The sequence below is a fragment of the Pelodiscus sinensis genome, chromosome 14 (genome assembly GCF_049634645.1).
Source record: "Pelodiscus sinensis isolate JC-2024 chromosome 14, ASM4963464v1, whole genome shotgun sequence".
NCBI classification, from domain to species: domain Eukaryota; kingdom Metazoa; phylum Chordata; order Testudines; family Trionychidae; genus Pelodiscus; species Pelodiscus sinensis.
Window position 1 is genome coordinate 11,131,791 of NC_134724.1, and position 9,087 is coordinate 11,140,877.

General features: G+C 41.8%; 1 long non-coding RNA gene across 1 annotated transcript; it reads left to right on the top strand.

Moving 5' to 3' along the window:
• The first annotated feature begins 278 nt into the window (after positions 1–278).
• On the top strand, positions 279–6,463 carry LOC142818264 (uncharacterized). The gene is made up of 4 exons (XR_012895649.1): positions 279–403; positions 4,595–4,707; positions 5,925–5,977; positions 6,371–6,463. It is a non-coding gene; the product is annotated as an uncharacterized LOC142818264 (long non-coding RNA).
• Positions 6,464–9,087: the final 2,624 nt, after the last annotated feature.

The window sequence follows — 9,087 nt, forward strand, 5'->3', positions numbered from 1 at the left end:
AGACGCTCTTTTCCGGCTTTTCTAAAAGCCGGAAAAAAGCGGCGGACATTTTTATTTAAATGCCGCGGGGGATATTTAAATCCCCCGCGGATTTCCCTATTACGACCTGTGAAATTAACATGCCCCTTTCGGAAAAGGGGCCAGTGTAGACGAGCCCGTCAAGTATGGAGGAAGAGAATAAGGAAAAGTTATTTACTTGTTCCCATAAGAACTAGAGGTCATCAAATGAAATTAATAGGTAGCAGATTTAAAACAAACAAAAGGAAGTTTTTCTTCACACAGCATACAGTCAACCTGTGGAACTCCTTGCTAAAGGATGTTGTGAAGACCAGGACTTTGACGGGTTCAAAAAAGAACTTGATAGATTCATGGAGATTACATCCATCACTACTTATTGGCCACGGTAAGTAGGAATGGTGTCACTAGCTTCTGTTTGTCAAATGCTGGAAATAGGTGATAAGAGAGGGATCACTTGATTATCTGTTCTGTTCACTCCCTCTGGGGCATCTGACATAGGCCACTGTTGGAAGACAGGACATTGGGCTAAATGGAGCTTTGGTCTGATTCAATATGGCCATTCTTATGATCTTATGACTTCCCTAAAGTTCTGTACTCATTTGTGTGTGTATGTGTACACTGATGACAACTGCTTGGCAATAGCCAGAAGGAGCTTTGAAGAATGAACATTCTGCCTGTCTTCTGACAGATACAGGTTCTTTTGAACAGCACCCTTTTTATCTGGGTGTAAATCTGAGGGACCAGAGTCACTGACAGTTGGGATCAAACCTGCAACCTTAGGAGTAAAAACCATGTGCCTCTACAGCATGAGCTAAAAATCTGCTGGTGCGCCACTAAGGCTGAGAGCAGACTTCTCTCTCCTTTGTCAGTGGTCTCAGTTCCTCTAGGTTACATGGCCCGTGTCCTTTCGATAGCACATTGAGAAGACATGCAGCACAATCCAGTAGACTTGCACTTCTCTGCAGGTTTGTCAACAACAGCTGGGGAACTAGAACTGTATTCTTATGGACATCTGCCAATGCTATATTTACTGCACCTGTGAGACCATTTGAGACTCAGTCCTCACTGTGGCAGTTATCAACTTTGCCCTTGGTTTTATCGCTGGCATGACCTGGATGATTCTCGTCTCTGACCTTCCGGTCTTGGTTGACAATGTTTTCCAGGTGATTGAACATGCAGTCAGGGTCCTGGCTGCACACAGTCAGCTATGAAGACAGTTTACGCCATAATTTCTTCTCAAAGGTACATCCAAAATGCTAGCTAAGGTCAAGAAGTCCCTGTTCATCAGACATGCCCATTCTAAGGAGACATAGCAACAGATGATGAGGCGGTGCAGAATTATAGTTTGTATACAAGCAAACATTCCTACTCCACTTAGGAAGGAACAATCAGTTTCACACAAACAGAATGGGAAGTGTCTGTCTAGGAAAGAGTATATCAGAAAAGGACCTAGGGGTCATAGTCGACCATAAGCTAAATATGAGTCAACATTGTGACATTGTTGCATAAAAAGCAAACATGATTCTGGGATGCATTAACAGGAGTGTTGTGAGCAAGACACGAGAAGTCATTCTACTGCTCTACTCTGCGCTAGTTAGGCCACAGTTGGAGTATTGTGTCCAGTTCTGGGCACCGCATTTCAAGAAAGATGTGGAAAAATTGGAGAGAGTCCAGAGAAGAGAAACAAGAATGATTAAAGGTCTAGAGAACATGACCTATGAAGGAAGGCTGAAAGAATTGGGTTTGTTTAGTTTAGAAAAGAGAAGATTGAGGGGGGGACATGATAGCAGTTTTCAGGTATCTAAAAGGATGTCATAAGGAAGAGGGAGAAAACTTGTTCATCTTGGCCTCTGAGGATAGAACAAGAAGCAATGGGCTTAAACTGCAGTAAGGGAGGTTTAGGCTGGACATTAGGAAAAAGGTCCTAACTGTCAGAGTAGTTAAACACTGGAATAAATTGCCCAGGGAGGTTGTGGAATCCCCATCTCTGGAGATATTTAACAGTAGGTTAGATAAATGTTTATCAGGGATAGTCTAGACAGTATTTGGTCCTGCCATGGGACCAGGGGACTGGACTCGATGACAGTCCTAGTATTCTATGATTCTATGAATGACATATTTCTTGGCAGATAGACATTTCAGTTTTGTATCCTATAGTCTTTCCAGATCAACTCTTACATGCCTCTTTGAACTATCACATTAACTAGAAGACCTTTCATCGTTACAATAGGATACATGGAGGTTATAGGTGGCTTAACTTATATCTTAACTTATATCACTGGGCCTTCTTGAACCCCCTGTCCTGCCTCTGTGGAGCTCAAGAACACACTTCATGCCATCCAGTTGTGTACTGCCCTCTTTATCATCAAGATGATAAATGGCTGAGGAACCTGGGTTAGCAATACAATTACATTAATCTTATTTTTCTCACTGTATTATGGAAATTCATGTTCCCATCATGGTCAATACTTGTCCAATGCTTTTAAAAGAGAAGAAAATGTAGAAAAACTACTAAGTAGTGTAGAAAATGCTGAAAAACTACTAAATAGAACTACTAAGAAAAATTTCCAGACATATTCCCAGCTCTGCCTTCTTAGTGACCTTAGCCAAGTCACTTTACCTCTCTGTGCATTGGTTCCCCCAAGCCCTTCTCTGCAAAGTGCTGTGAGGGCTACTAATAAGAACAGTATACAAAAGCTATGTATCATCTGATGAAAAAATGAGCATTTGACAAAATAATTTCTATCATGACTGGGTAAGAAGGGAAGCAAGAAAGGAAAAGGAAAACGAAGGGAAAAGAAGAAAGGGTCTGCATGGTTTGCTTGCCTTTGGTCAGGATGAGTGAGTGAAGAAAGCCCATAGCTAGGTCAGCACTGGCCTGTGGGGCTTTTTGGAATGTAATGGGAAAGTCATGGAGATTGCTACAAAATGGCAAGAGAGCTGCAGAATCTTGTGACGTAGTAGCCTGGCTAAGTGAGTAAGCCATGTTTGCTCTGGAGTTATGTGCTCATGTCTCTTTGACTTCTACTTCATTGTGTATTTCCAATGACTGGTCAGCTCAGGTTTTCATGTTGATGAGGTTGTACACTGGTCAGTCAAAAACCAAAATACTCATCAACGTATACTGCTCTATAGAAGCCTGAGATATCACAATAGTGTGAGAAGGGAATAAGTATTAGCCATATGCATGTGTGTGTAGGTATGAAAAGAGGCCTAAATAGTGGAATGATTTTGATCCATAACAAGCTATTTTACATTTGTAATAGTAGATTACTAAGAACAGTCTAGATGCAAAGTGGTTGCCTTGGTCTCTTAGCAATGTTTATCAGAATTCTATAACTTTCTTAAAAATGCAACCCCCATTTCATTTAATATAATCCAGGATATTTTATTTGGTTCGTTTTCTTTTGTGCAACTATTACATATATAGTTATATGCCACCCTCAAAGAATACAGTGTAGAGATACATCCAGCTGTTTGGATGATTATCAAACCCAGAATGGACTGAAATTCTCACAGATGGTGGTGTCACCCTGCCATTTTCACCTGGTAAAGTATCACAGCAGGTATAGAGCCAGGTTTGTTATAAACATATTGCTGTGCCATCTATTTTTAAAACAGTATCAACAATTTTATTCTAGTTGATATGCATGGCTTGCTATATGGGTTATGGAACCAATGTAATCTAATACACAAAACTTGTTCGTTTTTTTGTTTCATGGATGGCAATATATGTCTCTCTTACCCTTATGTTTTTTCATATGGCTCTCACCATTAGCTGGTGTCAGTTGGCAAAGTGTCAGACTTCAATTGTACTATGTTCAATTCCTGCAGCTATGCTCTTGTGTGAATTTGGGGCTAGTGCCATGAGCCTTATCCCACTTCTTGGGACTGAACAAGTCTTTTAACCCTAAAAACAGACACTTTAGCTAGTAGTCCTGCTAAAGTAGACACTTTAGCTAGTAGTCCTGCTTCCTTTACACCACCATGCCTCTGTCATACCCTGACATAAGGACGGACAGAAGGAAATTCAATCTCCAAAGTCCTTCCAATCCCTGGTTTCTCAGTCAAACAAGGGTCTACCTCCGCCACACTCACTTTGGCAAAGAGCACTGAACAATTTTCAGTCACTGAGGCCATGATCATTGAAAGTATTGGGGCTCCTTAATTTAAATGGAAGTTAGGAGCCTAACTACGCACTGAGCCTCTGGGTTTAAGTGTCTGCTTTTCAAAACTGGTGAACACCCACAATTCAATGGGATCAGTAGACTCTTAGCACCTTTGCAAATCAGGTCCCAATAACTTTGTTAGGAACCACCGACGGAGAAATGAATATGCATCCAGTCCCTTCCCCCTTAGACATCCTGTCACTGCTTCATATTTCATAATCTAGATGATGGGGAGAAAATGAGTAAGTGGTTGATTCACGCTTCTGTCAGAGGTGTGAGGAGAATAGAGTGTATCTATGTGAGTTGTTATGGACAATACATTTGTGCTAATTAGGGATTACCTGTGGTAGAAGGAAGGAAACCAAGTTTCAACTCATGGAGCTTCCACTGAATTCTTTTCCTTCAAGGTGCTCCTCCTCCACAGTGAAGAATTTGCAAAGGTCTTCAGAGTGCAGAAAGGTATCTGTGTACCCCTGGCCTCCTGACTGACATGCTGCTTCTCCGATTCTTACTGAGGCCTGTAAGTACAATTTTAAACCAGGCTTGTAAAGGCAAGCATGTAGGTCAGGTCTCCTCCTGGGTTGGCATCACTCCCTGTACTGGCTATCTTGATCTATGGAGACAGCTCCCTTTAGCTTCTGTGGATTAAAGCCCATCTAGCTCATACACTGCTGTGGCCATCTCTTAACACAGCTTCTGTGCTAGTGGAACTCACTGAAAGTCGCCATGATAATGGTGACATCTGGTGGCATGTTTGCTTTCTCAAGGCCTAGTAGACTGTCCAGGGAGAAGATGGGTCCACAGTTCTCTCTCTCTCTCTCTCAAACTAATGCACTTTGAACCATTAGTCCACCGGGTGGACATGGCAGACAGCAGACAGTGAAATTGCTGTTGTCACACATTTGTCAATCGACGTGTGTGGCGATTTCTATCACCAGTCAATGGGAGACTGCTCTGAGGACACCTTTAATTTTCTCACCAGTTCCCTTTTAAAAGGAGAGAATGCGATCCAGGGAGAGGGTGGACAGAGGTTTCATACTTAAAATGGCCTCTTATTAGGATTATTAAATGGCATGATTGGGGAGCGATGAAGCTATGAGTCCTCCAGACGCCCTTTTCAATGTGAACATTCAAGAAGCAGAGGGTGGTATAGTCTCAGGGGGATATTTGAAAAATGCAAGTCATTTCCTGTATATGTCATGCCATTTCTATACATGCTTTAAGCGGTAGTCTGTCAGGTGTGGGGAGAGCAGGGATTCAGAGTCGGAAGACCTGAGTGCTAAACCTGACACGTGTGACCTTTGTGGAGCTGAATTTTACTTCTTTGTGTTAAGCCAGAGTAGAGAGGCCTTGGGCATGAGATACATGGGAGGTGGTGGGGCTGTTGGCTTTGCTCAAATGGTCATGAAGAAGGAACTTGGCACCACTGCAGCCTGTGGGCTACAGTAGCATCTGCTACACATCTTACGAAGGGTTAAGACTGTGGACCTGAGCATTTGGAAGTCCACTGGCCATACTCCTGCTCCTTTGCTCAGATCCCTCTTCCGTGCCACCATGAAGAATGCCACAACAGAGCACTGGCACCCCCTCTGCAGTCAGTCTGCCTCCCCTACAATGCAGGACTTCCAGTCCTGTTTCCTTTATGGCAGTGGAGAGATTTGTTTCTATAGCTTGCTATGCCTGGGTTTCCTCATATGTCATAATATCCTCTTTGGTAATCTGCTTTGTTATGCGCAGACAAAAGGACACAAAGAGCATGGCACAGCACAGAGAAGCCTGACAATAAAAAAGTAAGTGTTCCAACATCCACCTTACCACACAGCTCCAAAGGGGACTCAGGGTTTCCCTCTGTATGCTTGCATGGAGGGAAACCGGTCATTGGGCAGGGTGAGGAGAGGGGAGCTCCATTGGCTCCTATAGATTGTCCTCAGCAGGGCATACAGCACGCATTATTATATCCTTAAGAAACATCGATTTGCACTGTTTTCCCTTCTGTGCTATGGAACAATATTTAAACACAGCAAGATTTGCCCTTACAAGCATGGTTTATACTTAAATTGTGCTTGCAGGCCTCAGCAAGGATCGAACGCCAGAGAAGAGGCCTGAGGCATGACATGGATGCCCTTTGCTTCCTGGAGATGTCTTTTTTGTTAAAGGGTAAAACACCATATTACTCTTCACAGGTTCTTCCGTGGAGAACAGGCAAACAACTCCCGGTAAAAGAATTCAGCAGAAACTCCATGAATTGAAATTTGGTTACCTTTCCTCTACCACAGGTAATGCCTGTATAGGCAAAATCAGGCCCTTAATCACCACAGCAATTTCATATGCAATGAAAAAGGGAAATCTTTCCTCCTGTCTCCGCTCATAATTTTGTGACATTATTATACCCGCAGCAAACACCTATAATATAACAAAGCATGAAGGTTTGTAACTTCAGCTGAGGAAAATATAAACATCATCATTTATACTGTCTCAACAAGAGCTCCTGTTTTATCCTGTTAAAAAAATCCTAAGTGTAAAGATCAAGGGAAAGCGAAACACAAGAAAACCTTGCTGTGTAGGTTAATTATTTCTTCATGGATTTTTTTCCCACCAAATTTTGTCACAAGGCATCAGCAGCTTTTTAAAGAGTGTTAAAGAAAGGAAAGTTGAAGCTTCACCAAGCTTCAGGGAGCTCTGAGCTGCTTTCATTTTAAAGAGCTGGGTTCAGAAGGCAGCACCAGTATTATACCGACATGCAAAATCAGGGGAATTTTACATGTCCCATCACTCTTTCTTTCTTTTGTTTGGGTGCAAAATAATAGGGGCTGCAGGCCTTTATGACAGCAACTACAGTGAAAATAAAAATAAAAAGAACTTGAAAACCATTTTAAAGTGTAAATAAGGAATGATAGAATCACTAAAGGGATACAAATGTTGGAAAAAGAGAAGTTTATGAACTCCACATTGAACTGGAGCGGTCTGTGAAAGAGTTTAGCTGTCCTTCTAGAAAACAAAAAAATTAATTTGCTTTGGCCAAATTAAAATTAATTAAAATTATGCAATGTTGCCCTTGTGTTAATTTTAACGGTGAGGTTGCTGTGATTTAAGGCTACAATTAGTTCTAGTGTTTGAAAGAGAAGCACTGTAATCGAGACAGGACATTTTAATAATCCTGGTTATAAACATTTAATACATCATCTTTAGGGACTCACAAACACATTGTAATTAACTTTTACAACTGAAATAAATCAGATTGCATTAGCATATTGCAAAGGAAAAAATCATTTGCATGATTGAAAACAGCTTTGGAAAATTATGTATAACAGGCTTCTTGTAAACATCAATATGAGTCAGTCTCAAACTTTTATCAAGATTTTATTTTAGGGTATATTTAGAATGCTAGGGTTTTTTTAAGAACAAAAAAAAGTTATATGTATTTATTCTCCAGTTAGACTTTTTTCTACTATCAAGATTGCCACCTTGTATTTCTTGGTAGCCAGTAATAAATGCACATGACCAAGGTCAACCGAGGGGGGGAAATACAAGACTCTGATACTGAAAACACTTCAAACATATGAGTATCTTTACTCATGCACAGAGTCCCATTAACCTTAACATATCTGGATTTCAGTGAGACTATACAGATTAGTGAAGTTAGTCACATGCATAAGTGTTTGCAGTGTTGGGACTACATCACTTACCCCATTCAAGGTAAGATAAGTTGCAAATAAAAAATTCTAAAAATTCTTTGCATAGAATCTGTCCTGCAGAAACATCAAAAGAAATAAACAAAATACTGAGTAAGGAATCTGACCCTCCTCTCCAAGCTATTAAATAATTAACAGTTCATTTGATTAACTGAATAATAATAATAACAGATATGGAAATGGCAGAACGATACCCACTGCATGCAAACTGCTCCAATTTCTTGGAACCTTGCATCCAGAGTCAGGCCCCAATTCTGCAAAGATGTAAGCCTGGGCTCAATCAAATTCCAGGGTTACACGTCAAACCTCTCAGAGTTCAGAACTGAAGGACTTTATTAACTATCAGTCAACTAACTTTTATTATTTTTCCTTGCTGGATTGAAATGGGTAGCATATCCATTTTGATGGCTTTCTTGAGATGGGCTATATGAATAAGAAATTAAAAATCACTCTTTTGGCCAAATTAATGGTTGGTATCTGATGCGCTTGGTATAAATCTCTGAAGTTAATGGAATTGTTCCGAAGACCTTTTTGACATCAAGGAGACTCCCCATAGCTTGTTGACTGAGAATAGGGCTCAAAGTGTTAAAATCTGAGTTAGGAAAGAAGGAAGGAAGAGAAAACAAGGAAGTGTTGCTGTGGAAGAGAGCCTCGTAGTCTCTTTTTTCTTCACAAAGACTCAGGTCATATGTGCTTATAGACATGGGTGGGATGGATATTGGTCACATGAGCCCATGTAAAAAGATGGGAGGGGCAGGGAAAGAAAGAATTAGACTGTTTAGAGCAGAAGTCTCAACTCCTGACCCATGGGCTATCCAGGGCCAGATGATTGTGCAATCTGGCCTGAGATCTCCAGAGGTCAGGAGGGAAGGGGGATGTCTATTACTGCTCCCAAGCTCCACCCCTTCCTGCCATCACCCTGTCCTCTCCCCTCCATGGTACCTCATCCCCGAAGAATGGTTTTGGGGATAAAGGGGAAGGCCTGTCATGGCCACAGTGGTTCTGCAATGGCAGAAACCGTGTGGAAGCAGAGCGAGTGAATTCCCCCCTAGTACTCCGCTTCTCCCACGGCTCCTATCACTTCAGGGAGCATGGGAGGATGCGACCACTGCTGCCATGCAGCACCAGAACCTCCCTGATAATTCCTAAGATGCATCCTCGGGGAGAGAGCGCTATGCAGGAAGGGAGCAGGGCCATGGGAGAAGGGG